Source organism: Macrotis lagotis, chromosome X (assembly GCF_037893015.1).
Source record: "Macrotis lagotis isolate mMagLag1 chromosome X, bilby.v1.9.chrom.fasta, whole genome shotgun sequence".
Classification (NCBI taxonomy): domain Eukaryota; kingdom Metazoa; phylum Chordata; class Mammalia; order Peramelemorphia; family Peramelidae; genus Macrotis; species Macrotis lagotis.
Window position 1 is genome coordinate 147,828,298 of NC_133666.1, and position 22,052 is coordinate 147,850,349.

Consider the following 22,052-nt stretch of genomic DNA (forward strand, 5'->3'; position numbering starts at 1 on the left):
CATTTCCTATTTACTAAACTAGTTTTCTGACCTAGCCATTTAAAAAAAAAAAACCCATGATGCTCCTATTTTCACTTTGGCTAATTCTTCCAAATACTCCACACTATCTTGAGAGATTTTGACTTAGCCCATTCTTGAAATCCTGCTTCTGTCCCTTACTAACTGTGACTTGAGACTCTCTGGGTCTCAGTTTCATCACCTGGAAAATAAGCATGTTGGATTAAATCAAGAGTTCTTGGGGTGGCTAGGTGGTGTAGTGGATAAAGCACCGGCCCTGGAGTCAGGAGTACCTGGGTTCAAATTCAGTCTCAGACATTTAATAATTACCTAGCTGTCTGGCCTTGGGCAAGCCACTTAACCCCGTTTGCTTTGCAAAGAAAAAAACACCTAAAAAAAGAGTTCTTAACCTTTTTTTGCATAATAGTCCAGGTCTAGCTGTCTGATGAAGCCTATGGACTCCTCTAAATAACATTTTTAAATGAACAAAATAAAAGAGAATTACAAGGAAATTAATTGTATTAAAATATGTCAGTATATAGGATTAAATGCTACCTAGTGGCAATTCCAATAACTGCAGTAATTTCAAAGTACTGATAAGTATTAACAGCATTTTGAAATACCTACAACAATGCTAACAAAATATGACTATCAGTGACTGCTAACACTGCTGTGATTTGTTGTCTACATTCATAATTGAAAGAAATGCTAAATTTTAGCTCAAGGTTAATGGAAATAAAGATATAATTTCTTTCTCATCAAATACCCCTGAAATTTATCTGTGGGTCTAAGACTAATGAAGAACAATGAAGACAGTTTCAATGGGTCTGATGACTAGAACATGAAATAGGACCCAAAGAGACATCACCCAAGCTACCCTTGTCTGTTCTTCTCTTAGCATCATATCTGACCCAATGTTTGCTGATAATAGAAAGACAGAATTCTCTCTCCAGTAGACTTAAAACTCATTATGGAAACCTATAATTAGAATAGATGACTAGGCATTTTTTAATTAATCCAGAGACAAACCTTCCTGAAGCCAGCCCTTTTCTGCAGACACACCAAGAGTGAAGGCAGGTCAATATTTTTCAACAGGACAACTTAGGACAAAAAAAAAATCTTTGAATATAGCAGGAGAAAAGGTATGACACAGTTATAATTGGGCCATTATAATGATCATATGTAAAACAAATAAAAAGCAACTGGAAGACTGGAAAAAAGTGGAATTTTATTCTGTTTACCCCTTTTCTGCTGCCATTTCATCCCTACACAATGGATGGCTAAAATGTTCTAGTAAGGAAAGGGCTCAATTTAGAATTTCATTGGTGCTTCCAGATTAGGTAGGGCTGTTTAACAACTCTGCAAATTAGTCTTAGATCAGGAGAACTTCACCTGGGGTCATAGATAGATTTCAGTATTGTGAACTTGGATGGGGAAAAAAATTACCTCTTTATCATGACTGTTTTGCATGACTGCACATATATAAACTATCAAACTGCTTGTTTCTCATGGGTGAAAAAGGTAAAAATAATTTGGAATTCAAGATTTTTTAAAAATGGTAATTGTTTACATGTAAACTGAGGTAAAAATGAAAACATTAAATGTAAAAAAATTAAATATATTCACTAACTTTGGTTTCCCCTGTTATCCAATTAAGTTTATTTTATGCATTTAAAAATATTATTCTGGGGCAGCTGGGTGGTACAGTGGATAGAGCATTGGGCCTGGAGTCAGGAGGACCTGAGTTCAACCAGCTCTGTGACCCTGGGCAGGTCACTTAACCCTGCCTGCCTCAAAAACAAACTAAATTATTCTGAGCAATTTACTGGTTTCTCTACAATTCCAAAAAGGTTCCTTGACACACACACACAAATCCTATCTTAGGGAGTTGAGCAGAAGTTAAGTAACTTGTCCATCACACAGTCAGTATGTGTCAGAGACAACAAGACTGAAACCTACTTCTTCCTGGCTTCAAGGAAGGCCCTATCCACCATGCTGCTTCAGTAATGTATAGTTAGCAAAGTGTTTTAAATAACAAACCCCTATAAGCTGAACAAATTACATATTTAAAATGTTCTGACTGCAACAACAGCTCCAAGAATGTACAAAAGTTATACTTTAAGCAACTTATTTCACAAGAGATACAAAAGTTTGATTGTTAAAATGCATTTTTAGATTTATGGATTACCAAATATCCCAAAAGCAAGCTCCCATATCCAGACATCTTGATTGGTTTTTGTGTATGATTTCTAATACCAAATGGCTCCTCTTCCTCAACAGTATTAAGTTTGGTAGACTGGAAGAAATGTGAGACTTTCACCCAGCTATGTTTGCTTGAATTTTTTTTTAAATACACACCCACACAATAAAGAAAAAGGAAACAGTTCACAACAAAGAGAAGTGGCCATAGGAACTTTTTTTGCTGACCTGATACTCCCTTCAAATCCTGAAATTAAGCTATTTGTACCACTTCAAAATTTCTGAAAAGATATTGCAAATTAGAAAACTTATTTTATGAACAAGCCAAGTAAAAACATTCAGAATACTAAATGCTTCACAAGTTACATTCATTATCTAGTCTTACAACCAATGTTTAACAATTTAAAAAAATCTCCAACTTGAACATGTAAAGCTGGTTGACCTTTTTGTTAATTTTTTTTATTTATTTAAGGCAATGGGGTTAAGTGATTTGCCCAAGGTCATGGAGCTAGGCAATTATTAAGTGCCGGAGGTCAAGTTTGAACTCGGTACTCCTGATTCCAGGGCCGGTGTTCTATCCAACTGCACCACCTAGCTGCCCCCAAGCTGGTTGACATTCAATAGAAACTAATCCACTTGAGACTGTACAGAAATTTTGTGAGAGAACCTTTGATAATTCACTCTAAATCAGGGAGGGTCCATGAATATTTTTAAAATATATATTTTGATAACTATTTCAATATAACTGGTTTCCTTTGTGATTCTATGTATTTTATTTTCACTTAATAGGGAACTTTAAGCAGTTGCAAAAACTTTCCAAAGTTCTTTCAAAACAGGGCAGACCAGACCGACATCTATGCAGTAAAACTATATCCATAAGTGTCAAATATGCCACCAGCCTGTGTACAGCCAGATGAATGACAATTCAAACCAAACTGGGAATTATTTAGCAAAGTAAGTGTCCTGGAATTCATTTGTCTTATTTTTCATGACTCCCTGGAGTTTTCTTGGCAAAGATATTGGAATGGTTTGTCATTTCCTTCTCTACCTCATTTAACAGAGAGGGAAACTGAGGAAGAGTTAAATGACTTGCTCGGGGTTCACACAAGTAAGTGTCTGCAACCACATTTGGACTCAGGATTTCAGGTCTCCTGACCATCATTCTATCCACAGCACCACCTAAATGCCCCTGGAAATAGGGTGTAAAATAAAGATTTCTCCTTTGTTGTGATATGCAAATTGGGATATTAATCTCAGTTGACTTGCAGATTTCTCTTGGAGCAGAAAAGAGATTTTTAAATACAGAAACAGTAAAAAAAAGACTTTGAATTAGTTGGCTTAAATCAAGAAATGTAGGTTAGCATATTATTTGTGTACTTAATATAATTAATGGATCAAGTAAAGACTTAAAACTTTGACAAGGGCTCTAGTATGGCTTTCAAATGAGGTAACCCTTATCTATAAAGGCTTATCTTTATTGACCCTTTACCTTGGGTCAGGTTTCTGACTAAGGTCCAAATTGGGAAATATGTATTAACCTTGACATAGTTTCTGGTCTGGCTCTCATGCTTTTGCCCACAAAGGATTTAACTATTGCCTACTCCCTTTATCCAAGGTTAGGCTTCAAATGTAGGGCCAATCTAGGGATTGAGGGGAAGAAGACCTCTGAACACTTAAAATGTCTCCAGTTTGAAAACAAAGCACTTAGGCTTTTATTTATAGTTTGACAAATTTTAATACTGAAATTCTTCATAGTCTTGGTTATCTGGTTTTCCAGCCCACAATAAATAAAAAGTATCAGAACAGAAAGGAAAGAAGGGGTATTCTAGACAGAAGTACTGGAAGCTGAGAAAATGATTATAACAATTATGATGACAATTGATAAAAACATTCATTCATTTAAGTTTTATTAAGTACTTAATAACAGTCTAAGGGAGAACCAAGGAAATCATCAAATGGCTGTTCATAACAATAACTTTAGGTCATGGTGAAAATGAATTATGTTCAGCATCCTCTTCAAAGAAATTAAGTGAGTAAAGAAGGCTATCATAAAATTTCTTCCTTCCTTTCTTGAGGCAATGGGGTTAAGAATTGTCTAAGATCATACAGCCAGTAAGAGTCTGAGGCACCCAAATAAATATCAATTATCTGCCAAATTCCTTTTCTTAGACTATTTCATTCCTTTTCTATGTCACAAATGCTCTTCAGGAGGAAACTTTAGAAGTTGAGATCTTTGCTGTGCCTTCATTTAAAAACAGATGTAAAGCAATAGCAGCAGAGAACAGAACTAACAATGGCGTAGGGCTACAAATTTGTCCTAAACTAAAATTAGTCAAATGCTTGTAGATAAGACAGGATGACTTAATGCAAACAAAAAAACTGCATGTTAATTACACTTATTTGCTGTAAGATACTGCCATTTCAGAAATAATACATTTCAGCAAATCAAAATTGAGCTTTAATAGCATGTTTTATACGATTTTCTCCTAACTTCTTTAATAAATTCACAGGAAAGCAATTACAAGAATAATTCTAGTTATAAATCTACAGAGGAGCAAGTAACAAAATTCAACTATGATAGTTTAGAAAAAAGTTTAGAAAAAGCTTAGTTCCACATGTATGGTTTCTAGAGCAACTAGCAAAAAAAGTATTTCTTTAGGTTAACCTTTTGTAACCATTTGTACCCTTATGATTATATAGTGCCTTAACTTTATGTTAACCTTAAATGAATATTATAATAAAAGCTTATATTTATATAAGATTTATGGTTTTCAAAGCACTTTATAGGCTAACTCATTTGAACCTCATTCCAGAAGGCAAATACTATACTCAAGCTGGGTAGACATCAGCCTGGAAGCTCTACCCTTTTTCCAGAAATACAGGAGAACAAGAATTTTTTTTGCATATGGAAAAAGATGGGGGGATATGTTCTCTAAAAAAACATACACCTCTTCTAAGACTTATTCTACCATGAAATGTCCTTCTATTGTGATCATTTGATGAAAAACCATAATCTTGACATGGGCAAGGCTTCCTGTCTGCAAATCAGTAATCACTCATATGTCCTCTTTCTTTGCAATAGTGATGTCATTTTTGAACTTCTTCAGTAACAAAGGACAAGAACCAATACCCCAGAATAGTAGAAAAATTGGAACTATTTCTTTTTGTATTTCACTGCAGCTAGTGAAACACACTCCCATTCTCCAACTACTATTCCCTCACTCTCAATATAGAATTGCCTCCCCTCAAGTCACAAAAGAAGTCACTGCTAGAAATTTTGCCACCCCTCCCCAATCTTATGTCACTTTGAGATCCTCATAATTTTGATTCTTTGGAAAATATGTTATGATATGACTGCTAGCCATATAGCATCATTGGGAGAATATTAGTGTTTAAAATACAACAAACAGATTATTCAGTGTGGGATCATTAAGAACCATTTTCCCAAATGCATGAAGTATAAAAAAAAAAAGCAAAAATTTATAATTCTCTCTCTAATATGTAGAAATGGTCTCTTTCCAATTTCTGATTTAAGTATGATACAGATTCTTAAAAAGAGACTAATTATGACTAATGTCATAAGGATTTAGCCTACTTAGAAGCCAGTGAATCTTGTCTTGGGAGTCAGGAAACCCAAGTACAAATCACTGTCCCAAGCCAATAATATAAAATTTCTAAGGTCCCTCTCCATTCTAAGATATTTATTATTTTATTTTTAGTCTCTTAGTTCTTTATTCCTTTACCTACACAGCTATCAAACTTATATTCCTAATGCATAAATGTCTCCCCCCCCCCCAAAAGTGTTTCTCCTCTTAACTTCAGGATCAAATAAAAACTGCTTTGGCAATTAAAGACCATCATATCCTGGTTTCACCCTACCTAGATTTGTGAAAATAGAAGAAGCACTCTCTGAGTCTCGGTTTCTTCATATAAAATAGGGGGTAATGATACTCATATTACCTACTTCAATGGATTTTTAATGAAGCTTTAAGCACTATATAAACTATGTTGATGTATTAACTATTAAAAAATACTCTGTCAAACCTTTAAAAATGTCTACTAAATGCTAAGCACTGAGGCTACAAAGGCAAAAAAAAGGTTCCTTTTCTCAAGAAGTTCAATAAAAATAGACAATAATTTACATGTATTTCTATCAAAAGAATTTTGTTTCCAAGATGGTTAAATTATGTCATTAAACACACAAATAGCAGAGAAATGTAATGGTTGGACAGATAGCCAGGCTTAGATTCTGGAAGAATTGGATGCTATTCATCTAACTCTACTAACTGAGAGGCTGTTTACAATTGTGTCTGATTTTTTGTGATCTCATTCAGGGATCTCGTTTGGGGTTCTTGTTCGAGTGGTTTGTTATTTCATTCTCCAGCTCATTTTACTGCTGGCTAAACGAGGCAAACAGGGTGAAGTAACTTGCCCAAGGTCACATAGCTAGTAAAGAGTATGAGGTCACATTTGAACTCAGGTCTCCTAACTCCAGGTCTGGCACTCTATTTATTGCACCACTTTGCCAGGCAAATCAACTTGGCCCAGCCATTCTCTATGATTATAAAATACTATATCTATCAATGGAGGGAATTTTAACAACAGAAATTACTGATATACATACACAAAAAGGTGAAAGATCCAAACAATCTTCACTCCCACTCTACCCTACTCCACTCCCTCAAAAAAAAACACACATGCACTCACATGATAAAACAGGATGTTTTCTCTCACACAGAACACAGCCCAGCCAATGATAATTAAAAATCAAGGTCATCCTTTCTATTACTAAGTTAAAGGAAACAGCTGTACTATGTTGGCCCAACATGACTCCCCTGAGTTTTGATAGATTACAGCTCCCATAAAGTGTAATGATGAAGCAAGAGAACAGGCTGCTCCTGTAGATTCATAATTATTGCACTGCACAAAAACCTGGTTCTTTTGGAACTTAAAAAGAGAAACAGCATTACTTGACAAGGAGTTGATGTTATCAAATCAAAAGCAGGCAAGAGCTTTAAAAACATCTAAAATGCCTATAGTCATAGTTGTATATCCTGAAATAAATGAAATTAATTTGAGTAAAACCAGATATACAGTCAATTATAAATTTAAAAGAAAAGTTCAGTCAACTGATATAACATTTATATCATATCACCTCCCCACTCTGTCACTTCCCCACCCAAGTTAGTAAATTTGAAACATTTCTTAATTGCATCAGCACAACTGGAGGACTGACTCTTCAAATAAGTGACTAGTGTTTTTGGACAAAAGGATACTGTTTCATTAACAGCCTTTTAAAACTTTCCTTTTTGCCTCCTTTGCCCTAGAGTTTGGGGTACAAATCTGCAATTCTTTCATATTTAAACAGTCACTTTTATAGACCAAAATCTAATAAACTTGTCTTCTTTTTTCCTTTCAGACTTAAAAAAAAAGACTCAATTTCAAGGAAGAATTTTTTACCAAAATTCTGTCATAACTTTGTATTTAACTACTTTGTGTGTTTTATATGTATATTATATACACACATATAGATTATATGCATATAATATATATTATATATAATTATATATAGCTTATACGTATATAAGGAATATATGCTGATTTATTAACTTTATATATTCTTGTATTTGTGCTTGCCTCTCCATTGGAGTGCTCCTTAAGAGTGGAAATAGTTTCATTCTTTATGCCTTAGTAAATCCCTTAATAAATATCCAATGATTCAACTTAGATCAATAAATACCATGGAAACAATGTAAAGACTAACAGACTGTCTTCTGAGGGGTTGGGGGTGGGGTGGGAAGCAAGATTAGGAGAAAAATTGTAAAATTTAAAATAAATAAAATCTCTTTAAAAATATTCACTGATTGATTTTCAAATAAAAATAAATCAAAGATGGAGTAAGTGAGAAAAGTTGCAAACTTACAATCTCAGCTTGGGAGACTCTGGGAGCATACAAGTTCACTGAAGTTCTTCCTTCCTGACAGAATTCAGATGTATAGGATGTATAGGAATAATTTTGTTGGATACCTCTTTAACAAGCTGCAGCCTCAACATTACAATTTAGGTGGTTCACCACCCCCATCCATTTCCATTTGAGACAGTGGGGTTTTGTGAAAAGTAGTTTAGAAGGGGCGGCTAGGTGGCACAGTGGATAAAGCACCATCTCTGGAGTCAGGAGTACCTGGGTTCAAATCCAGTCTCAGACACTTAATAATTACCTAGCTGTGTGGCCTTGGGCAAGCCACTTAAACCCCATTTGCCTTGCAAAAACCTAAAAAAAAAAAAGTAGTTTAGACATGGGATGAGAGGGAGCAGCTAGGGGGCACAATAGATAGAGCAACCACAGTCCTGGAGTCAGGAAGACCTGAGTTCTAATCCAGCCTCAGACACTTAATAATTACCTAGCTGTGTGACCTTGAACAAGTCACTTAACCTTACTGCCTTGTAAAAAAAAGATATGGAGTGTGAGCAACTGAATTCAAATACTAGTAATGCTACTTATGAGCTATGCCACCTTGGAGAAATCAACTTCATTCCTCAACTGTAAAACAGTGATTCAGACTAGATTTAAGATCCCCTTCCAGACTTAAATCTATGAGCCAGTGTTTTGGATGTCTGTAGAGCCAACCTGTAAAACAAGGGCAAAAAAGGGGAAACAAGAGTGACATTTGCTTCAGCAAGTGGAAGAGCAAATTACAATGAAGTCCAGCTCCAGAAAAAAAAGAAATGAACTTTAAGTCTCAAGTGATGATTACTCAGAAGAAAGATTAGGCAGCACTAGAATTAGTGAAGAGTAAACTTCCTGCCTTAGTTAATCTACTTCCTATGTGACTTCATACTCTTGGTCTCAGTTTCCTCATTCATAAAATGCAAAGATTAGACTTTCTGCTAGAGTGACCTCTGGTAATACCTTCATTTCTCTGGGTGTGGTTTAATTTAGGTGATTTCTGAGACTCTTTTTCAGCTCTAAAGACAATGATATTCTGACTAGGAGATTTCTAAGGTCCCTCTAATTACTCAAATTTCTATTATTTTACTTATAGTCTCTTACCTCTCCAGTTCATAGTCCACAGTTACCAAATGCATATTCCCATGTATAAATCTGATAATGTCATCCCACCCACCCCCCCAAAAAAATCAGTGTTTCCCTATTGTCTTTAGGATCAAATAAAAACTCTTCTAGCATTTAAAAGCCATTACATCCTAGTTCCACTCTACCTTCCTAAATTTATTACATCTTTTTCCCTTAACATACAGTACATTCCCCCATATACAATGCATTCAAACTGATCTTGCTGTTCTATCTCCCATCTCCATGATTTGCCTCCCTGCCCCTGTCTAGTCTGCACTCCCTCCTCACCTCTACTTCCTAAAACCCTAAGTTTACTTCAAAACAGTCCAACCTTCAACTCTTACATATCTCCTCAGTGGTTAGTCACTTTAAGAAATTACTTTATATTAATTTGGTTCATTGTTTTGTATATGCTTATATGTGTAGGGAAGTTGCCTGAGGGGCAGAGGCTGTTTTATCCACCCCCAGTATTCCTAGCTCACCAATTGGTATGTTTCGCTGTTATTCAGTTGTTCAGGTATGTCCAACTCTTCATGAACCCATGGGCCATAGTGCACCAAGGTCTTTTATCCTCCACTAGCTCCCTAAGGCTACCCAAGGACATTTTCACTGCTTCCATGATACACAGGAGGCACTTAAGTTTGCTAACTTCACTGTCAATAGGACAGAGCTTCAATTCATTTTGGTAATCCTAAATCAATTACCTGCTTTCTTTCTCTCTCTTCTTGCCCTCTACCCTTATTATTCTATCTCTCCTATTTCTTCTTCTTCCTTCTTCTGCTTCTTTGTCTCTCTCTCACACTTTTAACCTTGTCAGTGTAAGAAGATGAGATTCTCAAATTCTGGCCCTATTTATTAGAGAATGTTATAACACCTTAGTAGAAATATCTTAAATACTATTTACCTTCCATTTGCCTTGGTAGGTTTCTAAGTCACATAAGAACTTAAAATAACTATTTTGAAAACAATATTCCAAATCAACAGTTACTTCAATATATCACACATCCAGAATTCTGTTGCTGTGGGTATACTTTCTAATTCAGAATGTTTCCCCATAAATCTTCACAGATAATAGAATTTCTATGGGGGAAAAATGCAAACAGTCCTTTGAGAATGTGCCTGTGTGGGCTTAGCTCAGCTGGCTCTCAAACCACAGACATCACAAGACTTGTTTTCAGTCTGGAAGCCTTCCCTTTACTGGCATAATCATAAAGAATGCAGGGTTACCTCCTCATTTAGAAGAGCACCCAAGTAAGACAACTATAATTGTTAAGGGAGATGGGAATCATCTTGGAAAATCAGGTTGAGAGCATGAAGATGAGGGATATGAGATATATCTGCTCACATAAAGCTGGAGCAAGACTGAAGGGGACCCTGAGTGATAGAATCGAGAGAGAGAGAGAGAGAGAGAGAGAGAGAGAGAGAGAGAGAGAGAGTGTGTGTGTGTGTGTGTGTGTGTGTGTAAAATTCAGCCAGCAATGGAGAAATCAGTAGCAGTGATAGGATTGGTAGTACAGTAAGAATACATTTCTTCCCAAACATATTAAAAAATGCTACCTCTCACACTTATCAGTGTTACTCCAGATGACTTTGGAGTCATTCCCAACACCTATTCCTATCACTCATCACCTCACTAACTTGCTGAAAAAATGAAAATACAAAGAGAACTCACCAAAAATAAACTGCATGAAAATCTAAAACTTTTATTTCCTCCTACTGATTTTCTAGTCCCTATGTTAGATAGCATGACCCTTTAGAAGTTAAGTCAAAGCAACCATAAACACTAGTCAATATGTTCAGGGTTTAAAAGAAAGGGAAAAGATATAAATGAAACAAAGCAAAAAAAGTTTTAAAAAATGGCTTGTAAGGGCAGCTAGGTGGTGTAGTGGATAAAGCACCAGCCTTGGAGTCAGGAGTACCTGGGTTCAAATCCAGTCTCAGACACTTAATTACCTGGCTGTGTGGCCTTGGGCAAGCCACTTAACTCCATTTGCCTTGCAAAAACCTAAAAAAAAAATGGCTTGTAGTTAGTTTTTCTTGTAAATAGAATATAGGCTAGATTGATAATTGTGTCCTAGTAGCCTCATTATAGAGGAAAAGGAAAGGGGGGGAAGGATGGTCAAGAAGTGACATCAATATTAGTAAATGTGTGCAGGATTGATGCATTTTTAGAAGCTAAAGAAAAAATTTTAAGGAAAAAATTCTATAAGGAATAATATTCTCTCTATATACAGTTATCCACTTCCTTTATTTCAACTATCATGTCTATCCAGTGCTTCCCCTAGTTTAAGGCACTGGCAGGACTCTAACAAAGAATCAGAGACGAAAGAGGTTATAGCTCTGAGAAAATGAAAGGACTAGTGATCTGGCAATTATTTACAATGGATAGGATAAAAATCCAATCTACTAACCTCCTTCTGATACTTCATCACAGCTTGTAGTAATCCTAAATTTTCAACATGCAGGTCCTGACAAATCCTACAAAATTGCAAAGGTCTTATGTATAGATTTTGGCTACAGAGTCACAAAGGACCAACTTTATTAAGTCTAAAGAAGCTTAACCAGAGAAGCACATATAGCCAGAAGATCAAAAGATACACTTTAGAGATCATCCAGTAAAAACTCATTTTACAAAATAGGAAACTGAGGCAAGAAGGGTAAAGTGGCTTGCCCAAAAGTCACACAAAAGATTGTTAGCTTTCCAAATGGTACAATCAGAATATAAATCCAGGTCATTCTTTTATACAAATCTTAATTACCATAGTCATGCTTCCCAGTTCTTCTGAAGAACAGGATGGATTCAAATCAGGGCTCTGGGTACATACTACTTGAATGACCCAATTTAAGTTGTTTACCTCTCAGTAACCTCAGGAAATGTTCTAGGATTAGAACTTACTATCTAATCAGAAGTTTCCATATCAGGAATCCCCCACAGAGGCAAAATCATAGACTGAACATCACCCCTCCAAAAGTAGTCTTTTATTATAGTTTGAAAAAAATCACATAGCAGTTAACTGAAAAAGATCTGAGAGCTCCAGTGTACTCTAGTGTACAAGTTGAATATGAATCAATATTAAGACATGGCAGTCAAAAAAACCTAATGCAATTTTAGGATTATTTGAGTGACCTGATGCCCAGGACTAGAAAGCTGATAGCCGTGATCAAAACACAACTGTAATATCACATTCAGTATGAGATAACACATTTCAAGGAAGACATTAATAAGCTGAAAAGTGTCTGGAGATGGACGAGTACCTTCCTAAGAGTCTTAAAAGATCAAGTCACACGAAGATAAAGAAACAAGTGATTTTTAGACAGGAAACAAAAAGATTTAGAGGACATAACACGTCTCTTCAAGTATTTGAATGTTCTATTTAGTGTTCAAAGCCCTTCTTAAACTATCCCCTACCTTTCCTTCTTCTTACATCTTATTCCCCAATGGCTGTTCAGTTTTTTCAGTTATGTCAAATTCTTCAAGACTCCAATTGGGTTTTCTTGGCAAAAATACTGAAGTAATTTTCCATTTCTCTCTCCAGCTCATTGTGCAGATGAAGAAACTAAGGCAAACAGGATTAAGTGACTTGCCCAGGGTCACACATTTAAGAAGTGCCTGAGACCACATTTGAATTTGGGTCTTCCTTACTTTTATCAACTAAGCCATCTAGTTGCTTCCTTATATGCTCCCCAATAAATACTCTGGATCCAGTGATACTGCCCTCCATGCTATTCCATGAATGTTCAAGAACCCTTATCTTTCAGCTAAGAGCATTTTCTCTGGTTGTCCCCCATGCCTGAAATGTTCTCCTTCCTCACCTCTGCCTCCAGAGTTCCCTGGCTTCCTTCAAGTCCCATCTAAAAAATCTCATCTTTGACAGAAAGCCTTTCCCTACCTTTCCTAATTCCAATGCCTTGGCTCTGTTAATTATTTCCCATTTATCTTATATTTAACTTTATTTGCTTATTGTCTCCTTCATTAGACTGTAAGCTCCTTAAGGACAAGGATTGACTTTTGCTCTTTTTTGTAATACCAGTGCTTAGCACAATGCCCTAACAAATATTGACTAACAGATTATATGAATACTAATAACTCCACTACATGGCTCAGGCCCATCCCTCCTTACTCCCTCCTGTGAGAGGGGTTAGTTTTCCCTAAAAGGAGACAATGTACTCAGGGAACTGATTGACAAACTTGAACTACAAGAGAGTGCCAGTTGCCTCCAAGAGGCTGCCACATGCAAGAAGAATTAGACTTGTCCAGCTTTTTTCCAAATGCTAGAAGAAGAAATATGTAAAAATTGCAAAGAAGCAAATTCAAGCTTAATACAAGGAAAAGCTAATAATGAGAACAATCAAAAGGGGGGGGGGGTTGCCCCCAGAAGACATTTGGGTCTTGATAAGAAATCTCCAAACTAAAACGGAATGACCATTTGTTAAATCTACTATAGAGAGCATTCTCTTATTTTGGTATGATTGGATTAGATGATCCAACTGTGGAAGTTTCCTAATCTGACAACACGCTGCTTTCCTCTCACACATTCTATGTACCTACAACCTAGATTCTTCACATTTTCTGTCTTCTTGTCTCTAATCTTTTGCCACCCTGACACAATATCCCATATACCCTCCTTCCCTCCATCTCCCTCTGACTGTGGCACTCACGCCCTTTATGGCCCAATTCAAGTATACTACCTTCTCAATAGAGTCTTCATTAACCCAAAACTCCAGGTATAAGTGCTCCCTTCTCTCTGGTTTTAATGTACATGGCTCTCCCTAACAAATCTACCTTCAAAGTAGAATGCAAGCTCCTAAAGGACAGGGTACGATTTCATTATCCTAATGCATTCTTGTCCCTTATAATTCAAAGAACAGAATTTTCAAATTCTAACTTTCTATATAACAGAAGGAACTTATCGATCTTACTCACTTAAGATTTTTTTTAAGGAATTCAAACAATCAAAACTTGTTCAGAAAATCTACTTATAAGAACCTAACAGGAAATCTGAAATCTTCAATTTCTATAATCAATCTGGTCAAATATCCTCCTTCAAGTCAGAAATTGCAATTTAAGGTGATATTTTGTTTGCCCTTTCCTTCAATATGCAAGTCATTATTTTAACAGAAAGGGTCTATGGAAGGTTCCATGCTAATTCACCATTTTAATGAAGGGGTGGTTGCTAGATGTATGATCACATAATAAGTTATTTAATCTTTGAGATATTTAAACTCCACTATGCCATGCTACATACTATCCCTGTGGCTATAATTTTTTTAAAGTTCATTTTATTCTTTTGAGTTCCAAATTTTCTATTTCCCTTCAAGCCTTCCCCCACTCATTGAGACATCAAGCAGTGTGATACCCATTTTATACATATGAAGTGATACAGAATAATTCCATATTAGCAATGCTGCAAAAAAGGCAAGAAAAATAAAGTGAAAAAATATGCTGTAACATGAACTCAGTTGATCACTTCTCTCTCTCTGGAGGTGAGTAGCATTTTTCATCATGAATCTTTTGGAATTGTCAGGGATCACAGTATTGATCAGAGTAGCTAAGTCTTTCAGTTAATCATCATTACAATACTGATTTTACTGAGTACATTGATCAGGTTCTGTTTACTTCACCTTGCATCAGCATAATCATTTTCAAATTTTGCTGAACCCATTCCCCTTTATCATTTCTTACAGCACAATGGCATTACATCTCAATCATATACCACTAATTGTTAAGCCATTCTTCAATTAATAAGCATCCCTTCAATTTCCAATTCTTTGCCAGCACAAAAAGAATTGCTATAAATATTTTTGCAACATTTCAAAGGGTGTTAGAGTTTAGGTAGTGGCCTTCTATCCTAGCAATTTTCCCATCTATCATTAATCCTGTGCGGAGGCTTGTTTTCATTCATTCATTCATTCATTCATTCGTTTTATGCTTAGTTTTCCCTTTCTGGCTATCAAATTAGAAGGAACAGTGTATCTAATTCTTCTCCTTAAGAAGATCCATGATTTCCAGTAGTACAATGTACTAGCAATCATGTCACCATCAAGAAACATTACGGAAATGTCCTTCATAATATCAATTTACAATTCTTGAATTTTTTAATAGGTGGATTTGGGGTGAGGGGAAGGATATGGGCCCAGAGGGAGGAGAGATAAACAATTAGAAGGAAGTATATTTAAATATCCTCATTTTTCTGATATTCATGTTTAGAATTAGGTTCCTAACAGTCTGGGGGGAAAAGGAACACTAAATGTTCTGGAAGAGATTTGATAGAACTGCTAACAAAGGAAAAACCTAAAACATTTTAACATAATGAATAACATAATTTTAATAGAATGTCAACTTCAAAACTAATGGTTTTTATTTATACTAGATACTATATTCCTTGATACTGGAGAGGCAGTTTGGATAGGGTGGTGAGCTTGGAAAAAAGAAAACCAGTTTTGAATCCTCCCTCTGATACTAGATGAATGACCATAAGCAAGTTAGAAAACTTCTCTAAACCTTAGTTTTGCTTTGAATCCATTCCTCTATAAAAATATCTTCAGTCTTTTAGCATTTAGGTTTCTGGGCACCACTCAAATCACTCCTCAAACTCCATGATAATTCTGAAGGATTTTATGATTGTTACAAAAGGGTCTACAAAGCTTTCTCTAATTTGCAATTACTTAGGGTTGGTGTAAGGAATAAATGAAGCCCACTCTTATCCTGAAAAACCATTGAGATTAAAGGGATGGGGGAGTAAAAGAGGAAGAAAAGAAATCAGATTGGTTCTGGAGTGCATCTGGAAATCCAAAAGAATTCCTGGGGAATTCCAAACCTAAAAGGAACCATCCCGAGTCAAATTGCTTCTCTGGGATTTCCTCAAAAAATTAATACGATGATGATATTTATATAGGACCGTAATGCTTATGAATCATTTCATATACATAAACATCTGAGCCTCATAAAAGCCTTTGGTGGTAACCAACACAGGTAACTAACAGTTTACAGAGGAATAACATGGTTAATTCAATTAGAACCTATCAGAGGCAATATCTAAAGTCAGTTCTTTCTCATTTCAAGTCAAGTGCTCCATGAGTTATGCCATGTTGGTTCTCTAAAGATTTATCCAGACCTGGAACACTTACTGAGAGCTTTTTGGGGTTACCCCAACTAGAGCTGACCCCCAGGAGTATGGAGGCAAATTCATTTTGCCTCTCTCCACTCCCATATGTGGGCAGTGACTCAAACAGTCAAGGAGCAAAGCCAAACTCTACTCTACCCCCACATCAATTCACAAAAGGAAATACTCTTCACAAACATGCATGGGTTACACAATGCCTTTCTGTAGTCTCTCCTGCCCTCCTGGATATTTATTTAAGTTTTACACATCCAATTTGAAGCACAGGGAGAGAGAAAAGCATTACAACGTGATTGCCCTCCATGCCATCCTTGGTCAGGTGCCAATCCAAACTCCTGGGGCTTCAGAGTAGTCTTAAGTTCTGGTTATAGACAATGAGGCAATGAAAACAAATAGACTGTGAGTTCAATGAGGACAGGGACTAGTTTGTTGATGTTGTATTGTGGGTGCTTTTTGGTCTTTCTTTTTTTTTCCCAGAACTTAATACACATAATAAGTCTAAGGCACACAGAAAGCATTTAATAAATGTTTGTGAACTCATTTTCTCCAAATAAATAGAAAAATGTGGTAGATATTGATATAATCCTCTAGGGGAAGACTCAAGGAACTTCCTTACTGCAGATCAAGAAACTTCAATAGAAAGATGCACAGCATTAGTTTAAAAATCATGGTTTGCCATTGAAGCTGATCAGATTGTGGTTCTGAAAGAAATGTACATGGATAAGCAATTTGCATAACTAGGATCTTTATCTCTATTCTTAGAAATCATCTCAAAAAATCAGTTATAAATAAATCATCATCTTTGTCGATTTTACAAATGTAAATGTCCTCAGAATCTTGAACAAACCACTGAAAAATATTTTTAGGTTTCCATGAGGATCTGTGTGTTAGTGGAAACTCTCCATATATTTCCTGCAGACCATCACTTTGTGGTTGCTAAACTAGTGCAGCCACAAAAACAAGGCATTGACTTAAGTGAAATCAGAACAGACTTAATTTTTTAATATGCTATGACTCTTTTCTTCTCCCTTTTTGGTCATCATGGGAATCTGGGCTTGTGGGAAAACACTGAATATGCTTAGTTCAGCCAGATGTTTATATTCAACTAAATCTTGAGATCTGAGAGTAACAAGAGGTCAGTATGAGATTATAAAAGTTAGCAAATTTTATGAGCTTAATGATTTGAGAAAATTATTTATAAGACTTCTAAGGATCAATAAATATTTAACAAGCACCTACTACATGTGAATTATTATTTATCATTTTATTATATTGCTCATAAATTTTATTAATTATTATATAAATTATATAAATCCAAACTCATCTGATTTAGAAATTGTTTTTACTGAAAATGTCATCTTAACTCTCCAGGAATGCCAGAGATGGAAACAAAGAATTTTGGTTTCCCCTAAGTCTTGGATCCACCTCAAATATCCCTTCACCCAAGTCTTCTTTTAGACTTACCCAAGCTTGTGTTTTGGGTTCCCCCAAATAAACTGATATACATGCTGATCTCAAACTGACTTTCTCTTGAAGACTATTTACTGCCTATTGAGGTCAATCAGGTGAATATTTTTATATACCAGTCTAAATCCTATATAATGTAAACCTCCCAGGGCCTGGATAAGAGGGAGTCATATCTACTTTCTAGTATGCTTTCTTTTACCAAATATTTTTTTACCAAAAATTTCAGATTTTATGCTATGCTCTCAAAAACAACATATGTGATTCTGGAGCACTGTGTACCAGGAAGCAGAGAAATAAAAATACAAAGAAATATTCCCTACTCTCCAGGAGCTTGCATGCTAATGGACACAGAACAGTTGAGAGGATCCTTAGGAAAGAGGAAGGTAAAGCTAAAATCTAAAATGTATTATTTCATGAACATTTTGAAGGGATGCATTTTTTTTGGCCTGTTAATACAATCATTTGAATTGCTCAGGACCAAGACATTTTAGCTACTGGTAAACAATGAAGTTTAACTGCTATTAATACTATTTCTTGAGGATTCAGTTTAACAAAGATATGTTAAGCACTAAATATGTACAAAACATCAGACATTCAAATGCAAAAAAAAATTTTTTTAAACAGACCCAGTCCTTAAGAATTTAACAGCACAAATAAACAGATTCAACATAAGACAAAACTGAGAGAGGAGAGAGAAAGAGAGACTGAGAGAGCTTTGTAGGTCTGCAATGAGTTACTAGTACTCCAGGAGGGGGTGGGGTAGTCAGAAAAGACTTCCCTAGGAGGTAGTACCTGAATCTGCTTTAAAGCAAGCTAGGAATTCTACAAAAAAAAAGAATAGATTTGGTAAGTGTTCATTCCAGAGAAGGAGCAGGGGTGACTAAGAAACTAATCCTAAAGGTAAACAGGTTTCATGTATCAGGAAAAGTTAGGAGTCCAGTTTGGTATGAAGAATGAGTGAAGGGGGACAGCTAAGTGGTGCAGTGGATAGAGCACTGGCCCTGGAGTTAGGAGTACCTGAGTTCAAATCTGACCTCAGACACTTAATAGTTACCTAGCTGTGTGTCCTTGGGCAAGTCACTTAACCCCATTTGCCTTGCAAAATCCTAAAAAAAAAAAAAGAATGAGTGAAGGTGGGGCAGTTGGGTGGCACAGTGAATAGATCACCAGCACTAAAGTCAGGAGAACCTGGGTTCAAATCCAGTCTCAAACACTTAATAATGACCTAGCTATGTGACGGTGGGCAAGTCACTTAATCTCACTGCCTTGTAAAAACCAAAAAAAAAAAAGAGGGAAGCAGATTAAACTTAAAAATTAAAGTCATCATTCCCTACCGAATTCCTAAATTTCAAGATAATAATGACAACAAAACAACCCTTCATACAAGGTCCATTTTACTAGATAGTGCCAGCGCTGAACATACAGGCACAGTAGGCAACTTCTTAGGTATGATAAAAAGGTTAGTATACCCCCTAACCTTAATGACTGAATGGGCATTTCCTAAGTCAAACTCTGATCTAGGATCATAAAGTCTCCCATTTCATCCAGGGCCATCTCCAATCTTTCTGATTCATTTCTGGCCACTGAACCCAGACAGTTTCAGAGGAGAAAATGAGGCTGTTGACTTTGCACAGCAACCCCTCACTCAAATCCCATGCACTTGCAAGTCATGATATCACCTCCATGATGTCATAGTCTTCTTCAAACATCAGTAGAGTTCTCCACTCTATAGCTATCTTTCTCACTAACCTGAAAAGATGCTCAAAATTCTACCACTGGAGAATAAGTCCCCTAAGTTAAGGTTCTTTTCTCTTCCAGAATCCCAGGTTAAAAAGTTATGTAATCCTCCTCCAGAAAAGTATCAGTTAAAGAAAACAAATGAAAGAAAATCATTAATTCTTAAAACCTTCCTAGAAATTAGTTTATCAATTATGATAAGCAGAGCCTTCTGGCAGTGAGAGATTCTAGAGTCAAATCTCTTTATAAGTCCTAAAGGGAAGCAGAAAGACAAGTCAAGAGCAGAGTGATTTAAGACACTACAATGGCAGGGATACGCAGGAACCAGCTCACATCTACTCCTGAAATGGATAGTTATTTATCAGGCAGCATTAACACCTAAAAAAATGGCAAATGTTTCAAAACAAAGCTTGAGTTGTTATTAACTGCCTAGACTTAAGAAAAAGATAAAAATGATGCCGATTTTCAGATAGTAGGATGCTAAACATCTACCAACACACTCCTGAATTAAAGTCCAATAGGATTGACATGCAGTTTTAATCATTTAGCAAAGCTCTTCAAGCAACAAGACAAGATCAATCAAAGTTGAGGACCATCAGCCAAGAAGAGATGATAAGATGGAAGGAACCGGAATGTGGATGCCATACTAGATTTGAGTACTAAAAGGACTTAACTCAATGTCAGTGCAAAGAAAAAAGACATCAGTCTACTGGCAAAGTAAAGAGAGGAGGGGATTCAACTTCCACCAGCCAAATGTTCACACTTTGAAAGAGTTATAGCTCTTCCGGTGTTTGGGCGCAGAGTGAGCCCCGGGAGAAAGACTTCCAGGCTTCTCTGAAATTTAATCCCAAACATGGATATCAGAGCAAATCATACAATTTATATCAACAATATGGATGACAAAATCAAAAAAGAACTGAAGAGATCATTGTACGTACTCTTTTCTCAGCTTGGCCATGTAGTGAATATTGTGGCTTTAAAAACTATGAAGATGAGAGGACAAGCATTTGTTATATTTAAAGAACTTGGTTCATCTACTAATGCTTTGAGACAGTTACAAGGCTTTCCATTTTATGGTAAACCAATTTGAATTCAACATGCAAAAACAGACTCCCATATAATCTCTAAAATGCTTGGTACTTTTGTTGATAAGGAAAAGAAAAAAAGAAAAGAAAAAGGCAAAATCTCTGGAGCAAACTGCTAATGCTACAAACAAAAAGCCTGGTCAGGCTACACCAAATTCAGCTAACACCCAAGGAAATTCAACCCCAAATCCTCAGGTGCCTGACTATCCACCAAATTATATTTTATTCCTAAATAACTTGCCAGAAGAGACTAATGAAATGATGTTATCTATGCTGTTTAATCAATTTCCTGGTTTCAAAGAAGTAAAATTGGTACCTGGGAGACGGGACACTGCTTTTGTGCAGTTTGAAAATGATAGATAAGCTGATGCTGCCAGAGATGCCTTACAAGGATTTAAGATTACAACATCCCATGCCATGAAGATTACATATGCCAAGAAATAGCTTTTTTGGACTTTCTTTAAATGACTTTTTATTTATGGCTCCTGTCCTTTGTTTTCAAAAGATACAATTCAGAAATTTTGAAGAACTTTCTGAGGGCTATACTAAAAGTAGTAAAACATTCTGGGTAAACTTTTTGAACTGAGATTCTCCAGTGTTCCTTACAAATCTGGGGTACCACAACATGCAAGAGACATTTTGTACAATTAAAGCTTTCTTATATTCAAAAAAAAGAGAGATATATAAAATACACATGTAAATAAATGCAGACCAGAACATTAGTTTAGAATTAGGCAGGAAGTTGGGGGGGATCCAAATATCATGAACTAAAGACCATGGTTTAGGGATAACTCTAGACTCTGGGCTGGAGAGAGGGTGTTTACTAAGCAGATATTTAGTTAGAAGTGAACCAGGTAAGGGGAAAACAAACAAACAAAAAAAAATACTTTGGATACTGGCAAATGAACTTCATTGAAGGCAGAAGAGGAGGAATGGAGAGTTTGAGGGGAGGGGAAGAAAACTAATTTATTCATTCAGTCAAAAAATATTTACTAAGAGCATAATGTATATGTGCTCAATATTGGTGAAAGAAAGGAAAGAAATGGCACAAAATGAGGTAAGAGTGATGGAACTTTTAGTCTAGCATCAAAAAAAGACAAAAATTGGATATGTAATTCAGCACTATGTGTTCAAGATCTTAGAATTTTAGAACTGGAGTAGATTCATTGGTCATTTAGTATTACTTTCAGTAAATTAATTTAAAGTCTATAAAACAAAGTGCAGTAAGATAGATGATACTGAGCTAGTCAATGATGATCTAATGGGGCTACACTTGGAGGCTAAGTTGCCTCAAAAGTTAAGGTTAGGTTACAAGGTCAGGGAGTAAAGTAGGTTACAGAAGACTAGATACACAGTAGTCTTGGGGCATAAGAC

The 22,052-nt window shown here is 36.0% G+C and overlaps 1 protein-coding gene and 1 pseudogene across 1 annotated transcript in view; one reads left to right on the plus strand and one right to left on the minus strand.

Annotated features, from left to right (window-relative positions):
• The window catches only part of OSTF1 (osteoclast stimulating factor 1), a 55,840-nt gene that overhangs the window by 24,949 nt on the left and 8,839 nt on the right, over nucleotides 1-22,052 (minus strand). The gene's annotated exons all lie outside the window — the stretch shown is intronic.
• Nucleotides 20,312-21,122, plus strand: LOC141501372 (U2 small nuclear ribonucleoprotein B'' pseudogene; annotated as a pseudogene).